The sequence below is a fragment of the Phascolarctos cinereus genome, unplaced genomic scaffold (assembly GCF_003287225.1).
Source record: "Phascolarctos cinereus isolate Bilbo 61053 unplaced genomic scaffold, phaCin_HiC Scaffold_726;HRSCAF=1367, whole genome shotgun sequence".
Lineage (NCBI taxonomy): Eukaryota > Metazoa > Chordata > Mammalia > Diprotodontia > Phascolarctidae > Phascolarctos > Phascolarctos cinereus.
In genome coordinates this window covers 280024948-280034342 of record NW_027556098.1, presented here as the reverse complement: position 1 = coordinate 280034342, position 9395 = coordinate 280024948, and the positions used below count along the sequence as shown (strand labels likewise).

Genomic DNA, 9395 nt, shown 5'->3' with positions numbered 1-9395 from the left:
CATCAATCAAAAAAAATATTCAATCAATAGATATTGACCATGCACCTACTATGTGCCTGACACTATGCTAAATTCTAGGGATACAAAGAAAGGTAAAAGACCATCCTTGTTTTCAAGGAGTTCAAAGTCTAATGGGAGAGACATCATACAAACAACTATACACAACAAGCTATATACAAAATAAATTGAAGGTAATCAACAGTAGAAAGGCACTAGAATTAAGAGAGAAATAAGAAAGGCTTCCTCTAGAGAACTTAATTTCAGCTAGATGCCAAAAAAGTTAAAAGATAGAGATGAAGAGGAAAAAAGTTCCAGGCACAGAGGACGTTGTTGTTGTTACTTCAATAGTGTCTGACTCATCATGACCCCATTTGGGTTTTCTTGGCAAATATACTAGAGTGGTTTGTCATTTCTTTTTTCAGCTCATTATACAAATGAGGAACTGAGGCAAACAGGGTTAAGGGACTTGCTAGTGTCACATAGCTAGTGTCTGAGGCTGGATTTGAACTCAGGAGGATGAATCTTCCTGATTCCAAGCCCAGTTCTCTAACCACTGTGCTACCTAGCAACCCCTGCATGGAGAATATCCATTGAACATACTTAGAGGTGCAAGATAGGTTGTCTTGTTCTAGGCACAATAAGGAGTCCTGTGTCACTGGATCGTAGAATTCGTGGGGGTGAGAAAAGGGTTGTAAGGTGCAAAAGACTAGAAAGGTAGGGATGGTGATGCAGGATTTTAAATGCCAAACAGGATTTTTAAGTTTGATCTTGACAGTGACAGGAGCTACTCAAGTTTCTTGAATTGGGGGGTAATATGGAAAGTTATATACTTTAGGAAGATCACTTTAACAGCTGAATGGAGGAAGGAATAAAATATAGAGAGATTTATAGCAAGAATACCAACCAATAGGTTATTGTAATAGTCCAGGCATGAGATGATGAATGGCTTGCACCAGGAGAAAAGAGGACTTCTGTGAGAAATTTCATGAAGGTAAAATCAACAGGTCTTGGCAACAGATTGGATATAAAAGGTGAAAAAGAGTGAAGAATTGAGACTGACACCAAGTTGTAAGCCTGAGTGACTTGGAAGACAGTAGTATCCTCAATAGTAATAAGGATGTTAAGAAGAAGTGTGGTTTGGGAGCAGAAGATAATGAGTGCAGTTTTGCACAGGTTGAGTTTATCTTTGGCACTTTCTGTTCAAGATGTCCAATAGGTAGTTGGAGATGCAAGATGAGATATTAGCAGAGAAATTAGGAGCTGAATAAGTATATTTGACAATCATTAGCATTGAGATGGTAAGTGAATGCATAAGAGTCAATGAAATCATCAGTAGAAATAATACAGAGGTAGAAGAGAAGAGGACTTATGGCAAAGCCCTATGGGACCCACAGTGTTGGTGGGTACAACCTGAATTATGATTCAGCAAATGAGACTGAGCAAGACTAGTCAAATAGCTAGGAGGAGAACCAGGGTTGAACAGTGTCATAAAAGTCCAAAGAAAAGAGGCTATCAAGAAGGAGAAGGCAATGGACAACATCAAAGGCAGCAGAGAAGTAAAGAAGGATAAGGATGGAGACAAGCTTTAGATTTGTCAGAATGGCCTCCATTTGTATATTCATTTATTTTTTTTTATTCATTTACTTATTATGGTAAAAGAAAATTCTTATTACCCTCACACTTTCTGGTCCCACATCTTCCTTTATCCATATATCTATATCCACAAAAAGAAAGGCATGATATATGTAAATAGAAAGGAAAAACAAACACATCAAGATTAAATTTGCCATAGAAAAGATAGTTAACATTCTTATGCCATTGACTTTAATATGCTTTGAATTGTAGAGTACTTTCTTATTTTATAATTTAATTTCACTATGCAATGGAAAGAATAGTAGATTTTGATTAAGAGGAACAGGATATTAGACCTTTCTTCCTGGTTGCATGTCCCAAGATCAACTGTTACAAGTATCTGGAGTAAAATTCTTGCTTTACATAGACTGGATTCAAATCCATTAAGGTATAAATTCCTTGAGGTCAGTGACTGTCTTTTACCTCTTTTGGTATTCCCATCACTTAGCACAGTGCCCACCACTAGTAGATACTTAATAAATGTTGATTGATCAATTAAACCTTGAGCACGTCTCAGTCAAATTTATCTTTTTTACTCATGCTCACACCTGGTGTTTCCCCTGGGAACGTAATACTGTGTATAGGTTTATTAAAAAAAAAAAGAGTCAAAAAGTCAGGGGAGAAGGGTTCTAAGCTTTTATATAAGCACACAGGTTAATGGAAGTTTTTTGAGCACCATGTAGGGTTTATTTAGCCTAGCATCAACAATAATGGCAAAATAGAAAGGGATCACACCGGAACCCCCAAAACTAAGACAATTGTTTTCCTACCATCAGGCAGACCTCTCCCAGGAAGCTATTCAGTCCTCCAGTTTGGTACTACTATACTGGGGTCAAGGATTCCTGCAGGGGGAAGATATCTAGACTTAGTTGCTGGAGAGTTTCCCCTAAGCTTTTCACGTTCCATATAACTCACAGGACTAGTGAAAGACAAGATGCATGGTGTCATCACTGTCACTCTCTTCTTTGCTGCTCCTTAACTATGTTGCTATTCTAGGAAATAGGTGTTAGCCAGAATCTAATTCTTTTTCCTGAGAAGTGCAGATGGCTTTGCTTGTCTAGGATCTCTTCCATAGGAATTCTTCCATTGCTTTCCTGCCAGCTCCCTACTTATCTGGGAACTTCTTGATTCTCTACCACTGCCTCTCTCTGCTGCCATGTCCCTGAACCTATGTTTCCTTATCCATAAAAGAGAGAAAATATTGTAAGTCTGACACAGAGTGCACTGTTGACTTCTCTCTACAGGACGTTTTCCACCACGCCATAGAAACCTCATCACCCTGGACCACTTCTCATATTGGAAGTACTCTCCAACCCTGAGGCCTCGTCTTTTGATTGGATGGTTTCTCCCAGAGCTCCCAATTTAAAAAGGAGGTCTAGGACAAACATGTTTTCATGTCTATCCATACTGCACTACTGACTGATCTCCATTGAACTTTCTCTACCATGACCCCAAGCTAGGCACTTTCTCCTTCCTCTCTCTTTTCACCTGTCTTTTACATGTTGTCTTCCTTCCATTAGAACTTAAGCTTGGTGGCAGGAATTGCTTTTCTTTCTGCTTGTATTTGTATTCCCTGCACTTAGCACAATGCCTGGTACATAGAAAGATCTTAATAAATGCTTGCTGACCTATTAACTGATAATTTACCTCCTTGGGTTATAAGGTAAATTTTGTAAACATTGAAGTGTTATATAAATATGAGCTATTATTAATTCCATCCAACACACATATTTTAAGTCATCTAAGGGTATAAAAAAATATACTTTGTCATGAGTGGAAGAGCAATTTAGTATGTATATGTTAAGTTAATTAACATGACTGGTATATCAAAGGGGCTTGGGCCCTAGGCCTGAATACAATCTTTGTGCATCTCTCACAAAGTATCTTGTCCATCTGTCTCCCTCCAGGATTTCTCCTAGGAAAATCAGAATTTTGATTGATCAGCTCTTCCTGAAAGGGCTCCTCTATAAGTTCGTAGACTAATTAATGCAACATTGCACATAGGGTAAGTTTTTTTTTTTAATCTGAGCCCTTCAACAAACACAAAAACTCTTTTTTCTTCTCTGAAGATATCAAACAACCTGTTCTGTTGGCTCTGATTTCTCTCAGTACCTATACAGTCTACATGACTCATAGGGCCAAGGAAGGAATGTAGCCTTAGTGAAAATAGGTCACAGCTGTGTCATTCCTTTAGTGCTTTGTTGACAGAGTAGACTGAAGGCTGTTATCCATACTTGAGTGAGACTGTGAATTTTCATCTCCACCTCCTCCATTTGAGGCTCAGTCTCATCTTCTAAGTTTCCGTGTGGCACCATCCCATATATGTCAGAATTCCTTAATGAAGTTATATGGATGTACAAGCCTTTCTCAAGGTCTACCTGCAACTAAACTTTTCTGTTTTCTCCATGTGTCATTGTGTGTATTTGTATTCATGCATGTGTGTATATGTGTGTGTGTGTGAGAGACAGACAGACAGAGAAAGAGAGAGAGAGAAGAGAGAGAGAGAGAGAGAGAGAGAGAGAGAGAGAGAATGAAAGAGACAGAGAGACAGAGACAGAGAGAAAGGGTAGAGTGTTGTTCTTTACAAGGCCAGCCAAGGACCCACTAAGATAAATGAAACCTCACAAGTTGGTATTCCTTACTGTTTGTCACTCCATTCCTTGAGGTAAGGCCAGAACAAAGGCTTAGGGTGAGGTTTCCTAACCTTTTTTTGTATATTTGTGTCATGAACCACTTTGGCATTCTGGTGAAGCCTGTGGGCCCCTCTCAAAATTATAGTGTTAAAATACGTACAATTTACAGGATCACAAAGTAAATAAATTATATTAAAATATAGCTATCAAGACAAACCTAATACATATATACATTTACATGTTGTGTATATCTATCTACCTAAATGCATTGAAATTATGTATGTATGGTCCATAGCAAGTTCATGGACTCCAGGTTAAGAACTCCCAGTCTAAGAATCATAGACAAGCAGACCACACCTTTTTCATCCCTTTTTGGTGAAATCCCTTTCCTTTGAGCTAATAGCTGAGAGAGGGACTCACTCGACATCTTTTCATGTATGTTTAGTAATGCCCATAATAACCATTTAACAGATGAGAAAACTGGGGAATACAGAGAATAAGGAACTTCTTCAGGATTCCACTGACAAAAGAAGATGTCCAAAGTAAGGCAAAATCACAGTTGTTCAGACTCCTGGTCCATTAAATGCTTTTTGTAAACTTATTGTAAACTAAGCCCAACAACAAGTGATGTGATAGGTTAAAAATTAAATCAAAGATGGCCTGTCCCTTGCTTTTGAGTGGCTTAATACTAAAACAGAGAAGGCAGAATGAAAAAAGGAAATATACAATAGCATTTTCAAAAATACTACTACCCAATAAAGCAATCTAAAATATTTTAATCTCAATATTTATTGTTCTTTTTTGATATTTATTGATTTAAATTAATTTTTATAACTATACAGAAACATCTAATTTATCTAGAACAGTCACAGAATGAAGGACTCCACTAAAGATAATTAAATTTTTCTTAGGAAGCGCCAACATTTAAAAAAAATAATAATAACCATGTTGAATGAAAATCTCTTTGAATGTCATCCTAAACACAGGTTTCTAAATATAACTTGAGCGTCTCTTGATGAGTGATGAATCATAACTCTAAAAATGGTACAACGTTGCCTAAGGGACTAATAAAATCATAGCACCATAGATTTCAGACTGAGAAACCTTCAAGGTCATGAAGTCCAATCTCTTCATTTTCTAGATGAGGAAACTGGGCCTTAGAGAGCTGAAGTGACTTGTTATGGTTACACAGCTAATTAAGGTTAATACTGGATTTGAACTGAAACATTCTTAACTCCAGTTTTAGAATTTTGTCTACAATACCATGTTGCCTTAGAATATTTGAGATTCTTTGTCTGTATCCTATATAGTCCTACAGCATTTTTAGGGATTGCTATTGCTTCTAGGGTCCCCCCCCCCATTTCTCTCCTCATAGTCATACATCCAGTTGTCATTTCTAGGGATTACCTCTGGCAACTTGTCCATCTCCAATGTATTGATTCAATTTGTTTTTCCTCTTGTAATTATTTTTATTTAAAGTGTATTTGTATAGAGAAGAGAAAGAAAATATTCATTATCAAATATGCTTCCTTGTAATTTTTTTTTAGAATTGAGGTTTGTACCCCTTTTTGCTATGCATTTACTGAAAACATATATATATATATATATATATATATATGTATATATATATGTATATATATATATATTTTGCAAATGAATCATACATCCATGGTCTTGTTTGTATATTTTGTTGTGTCACAAATGAAGTGCATTTTGGCTGAATAAGCACACATGTCTTCAACAATGATTATTGCAACATTTTGTTTGCCACTTGAACAATCTCTAGTGAGCTCCTCACTCACTTTTTGGATGTATTCCTGATGGCTCATGCTTGAATTACAGACTTTTAAATTTATTATCCACCTGTTGATGAGGGCTGTGTCTCTATTTTGTTGTACAATGGAAAACAAAGATAAGGAAGTTTGCTAGAATTGTATTTGAAATAAGAGTAAGTTTAGAACTCAGGGTATAATTAAAGGTCTGAGAAGTTCTCCTTATGAGTTCCCAGGTCCAGGACTTTGCTCAAGAAGGAATGACTTTGCTTTTTGTGGAAAACTCTTTCATCCATCCAGTTCCATCAGTCCATCATTCAACACCGAGTTCAGCCCCTGCCTTCTGTGTGGAAACTTCCTTGATCCCTGCTCCCTACAAAGAACTAATCTATTTCTACTCTGTGCTCCTCTAACACTTTGCCGTGCTTGAAGTATCTGCACCTCTTGGCCCATATTGTCATTTGTTGTACAGAGACATATTTCCTTTATTACACTACAAATGCTTTGGCAGCAGTGAGATTGTGTTATAAACTCTAAAATGCTATATAAATGTCAACTATCATTATTCTTTACTGTGAATTTTGCATCCCTCCCAGACTTACACATAATAGATGATCAATAAGTGTTTATGAAATTGAATTCTATGCCTACAAAGGAAGATGACTAGGATTGTAAGGTCCTTGAGTTCATATTGTAGAATTATAATAATAATAATTGACATTGTCAAAATAATCATATCATAGAGCTGTAAAGTTTTCCAGCATTTAGTCTCTCTGAACCTCAGTTTCCACATCTACAGAAGGGGTATAATAATTTAACATCTACCTCCCGGGGTTATTGTTAAGAACAAGTGAGTGTGTGTACATCTGTATCCATCCATCTATCTATTTATAAATATATTCCCCCACACACAACGAGAACAAATGAATAACATAATACGCATGAACACACATATACATACATATACACAAAGAGTTTTACAAGCTTTGTAGCATTATGTAAATATTATTAATATTATTTTCATCATTATTCAGACATTGTCAGCTGTTAACCAAACTGCAAGCATTTATTAAGAACTTGATACTGTATGCCAGTCACTGTGCTAGTTGCTAGGAATACAAATACAGTGAATTCAATAATCCCCACACTCAAAAAGCTTATATCTAATGGGGGAGGGAAAAGACATAATTATATAAAAATAAATATAAAAAGGATAAGTCCAAATAAATATACAGTACTTAACTATAAGGAAGTGTGTGGGGAGGGCACTAGCATTTAGGTATATCAGTAATGGCTTCATGTAGAAGGTGGTGGTGCTTATTTCATTTATTCATTTCAACAACACTGTGAAATAGGTGCTGCCATTATCCTTGTTCTGCACGTGGCAAACTGAAACAGAGGATTTCAGTGACACATTTATAATCCTTCGGCTAGAAAAAGGGCAATCTTTTTTTTTTTGTATCCCCTTCCCCCAAGGGAAAGGTCGTAATCAATCCCTTATCCAGAGGGAAAAGGGATGTCTGTGCTTTGTTTGGAGTTTAAAGAGCTCATCTACAGAAATAAGCCACTTAAAGATGTTGGTTAAAGAAGAATCTACTTTTCTTCTCCTCCAAGGGAGGACCCACATGAGGTGGAGTGGCCGTGTAGCTGCTGCTCACTGGGTTTCCTCACAGGCTTGCAAGTTTCTCATTGAGATCAATTTGTGATTGGGTTAGATTTGCAAGGTAAGTCACCATCAACAAGTCATTGATGTTGCTGTTCAGCATGGGTTCCAAATCTTCAGGGGCGGTCTTGGGAGCTTGGTTAACCAGGCATCAGGAACCTGCCCATGATGTCAGCTGTCCCCTTTCCAGACAGCACATCCTCAGCATACTGCAACACTGTGCTTAGAGCATCCTGGAGCTGATGCCCCACCAACTTGTTGCAGATCACTGGAAAAGCCAATCACAAGGTTGGGGCTGAAACGTGTCTTATTGATCAGGTCAATTCCAATTCACTCAGTCTCACAGCAGACATATTTCAATGTCAGCAGAGTGAACATCACTCCCATCATTTTTCCAGGAACACCCACGAAGCACTGGCATAGCCTTTGATGCTCATTCGTCCATTCTGGAAGCTGCTGCCCACAGTGAGATGAATGGGGCTATGGTCTTTCCAGCTGTAGTACTCCTGAATCAGTCTGGAGTGTTCGGTGATGTCATGGCCTATCAGTCCAGAATAAACTCTCTTGGAAAGACTTTCTTGTGTAATCCATACATATTCTTAGCAAATTCCATGACCACAGCAACCTCATCTTCAGACATATTATGTGTCATTGAAAAGCAGTTGGTGACTTCTATTGAATGTTTGTCAGTTCTTCCCAGCAGAAGGCCAATGATGCATTCCGCACCTTCCTTATAACACTACTAGTTGTCTATGATGGAGGCTAGGATGACTGGGTGTGGCTGGACCACTCGGGCACCAGGGAACAGCTGGGGAGCCCAGGCCAGAGGGGGACCTGGCCCTGAGCCTGTGGCAGGGCTTGGGGGGTGAAGCTGGGGCAGAGGCTGGTGGGGGAGATCAGGGCAGATGCCAGCATTGGGGTCTAGGCCAGAGTGGAAGTCAGGAAGGAACCTGAGGCTGCAGTTACAACCATCATATTGCTGAAGCCAAAAAAGGACAATCTTAAAGATCAGATTTGAACCCAGGCCATCCTGACACCAAATCTACTTTTTTTTTAAATTAGATCACCCTGCTACTCTCATATGGAGATTGGTTAAAGGAACTGGGGATATTTAGAAAGGGGAAAAAAAGAAGGCTTGTCAGGGGGAGAGGGAGGCACACTTAACTCTAAAAATATTTGAAGGTCTGTTACTTGCAAGAGAGTTTAGAATTGTTCTTTGCAGCTTCAGAGGGCAGAATAGAGAGGGAATGGGTAGAAGTTGCAGTAAGACAGATTTTGGCTCCATGAAAAAGTAAGATTCCTAACAATTAGAAATTTTGAGAAGTGGAATGGTTATCCAGAGAAAGTGGGTGGTGGACACTTCTTGCTAGAGATGTTCAAGCACAGCCCAGGTGATTATGACTGGGATGGTCTAGGGGAGATTTTTTTTCAAGTGTGTTTTGGATGAACTAGCCTATGAGGTTGCTACCTATTCTGAGATTCTGTTAATTAAACAATTCTCTCTATGATCCACATTCCATCTCTGGCTTCATGCATTTGTATACATAAACTATCCTCTGTGACTGTAATGCTCTCCTCCCTCACCTCCAACCTGTCAGAATACTCACCATCCCACTTGTCAGCACTACCTTCCTCTTCTATTTTCATTGTTCTCATTTGGGCACACATTGTATTTCTTTCTTCTTTCCAGCCACC

The 9395-nt window shown here is 38.3% G+C and overlaps 1 pseudogene; it reads right to left on the bottom strand.

Moving 5' to 3' along the window:
• Positions 1 to 7704: 7704 nt before the first annotated feature.
• On the bottom strand, positions 7705 to 8675 carry LOC110218058 (eukaryotic translation initiation factor 3 subunit F pseudogene; annotated as a pseudogene).
• Positions 8676 to 9395: the final 720 nt, after the last annotated feature.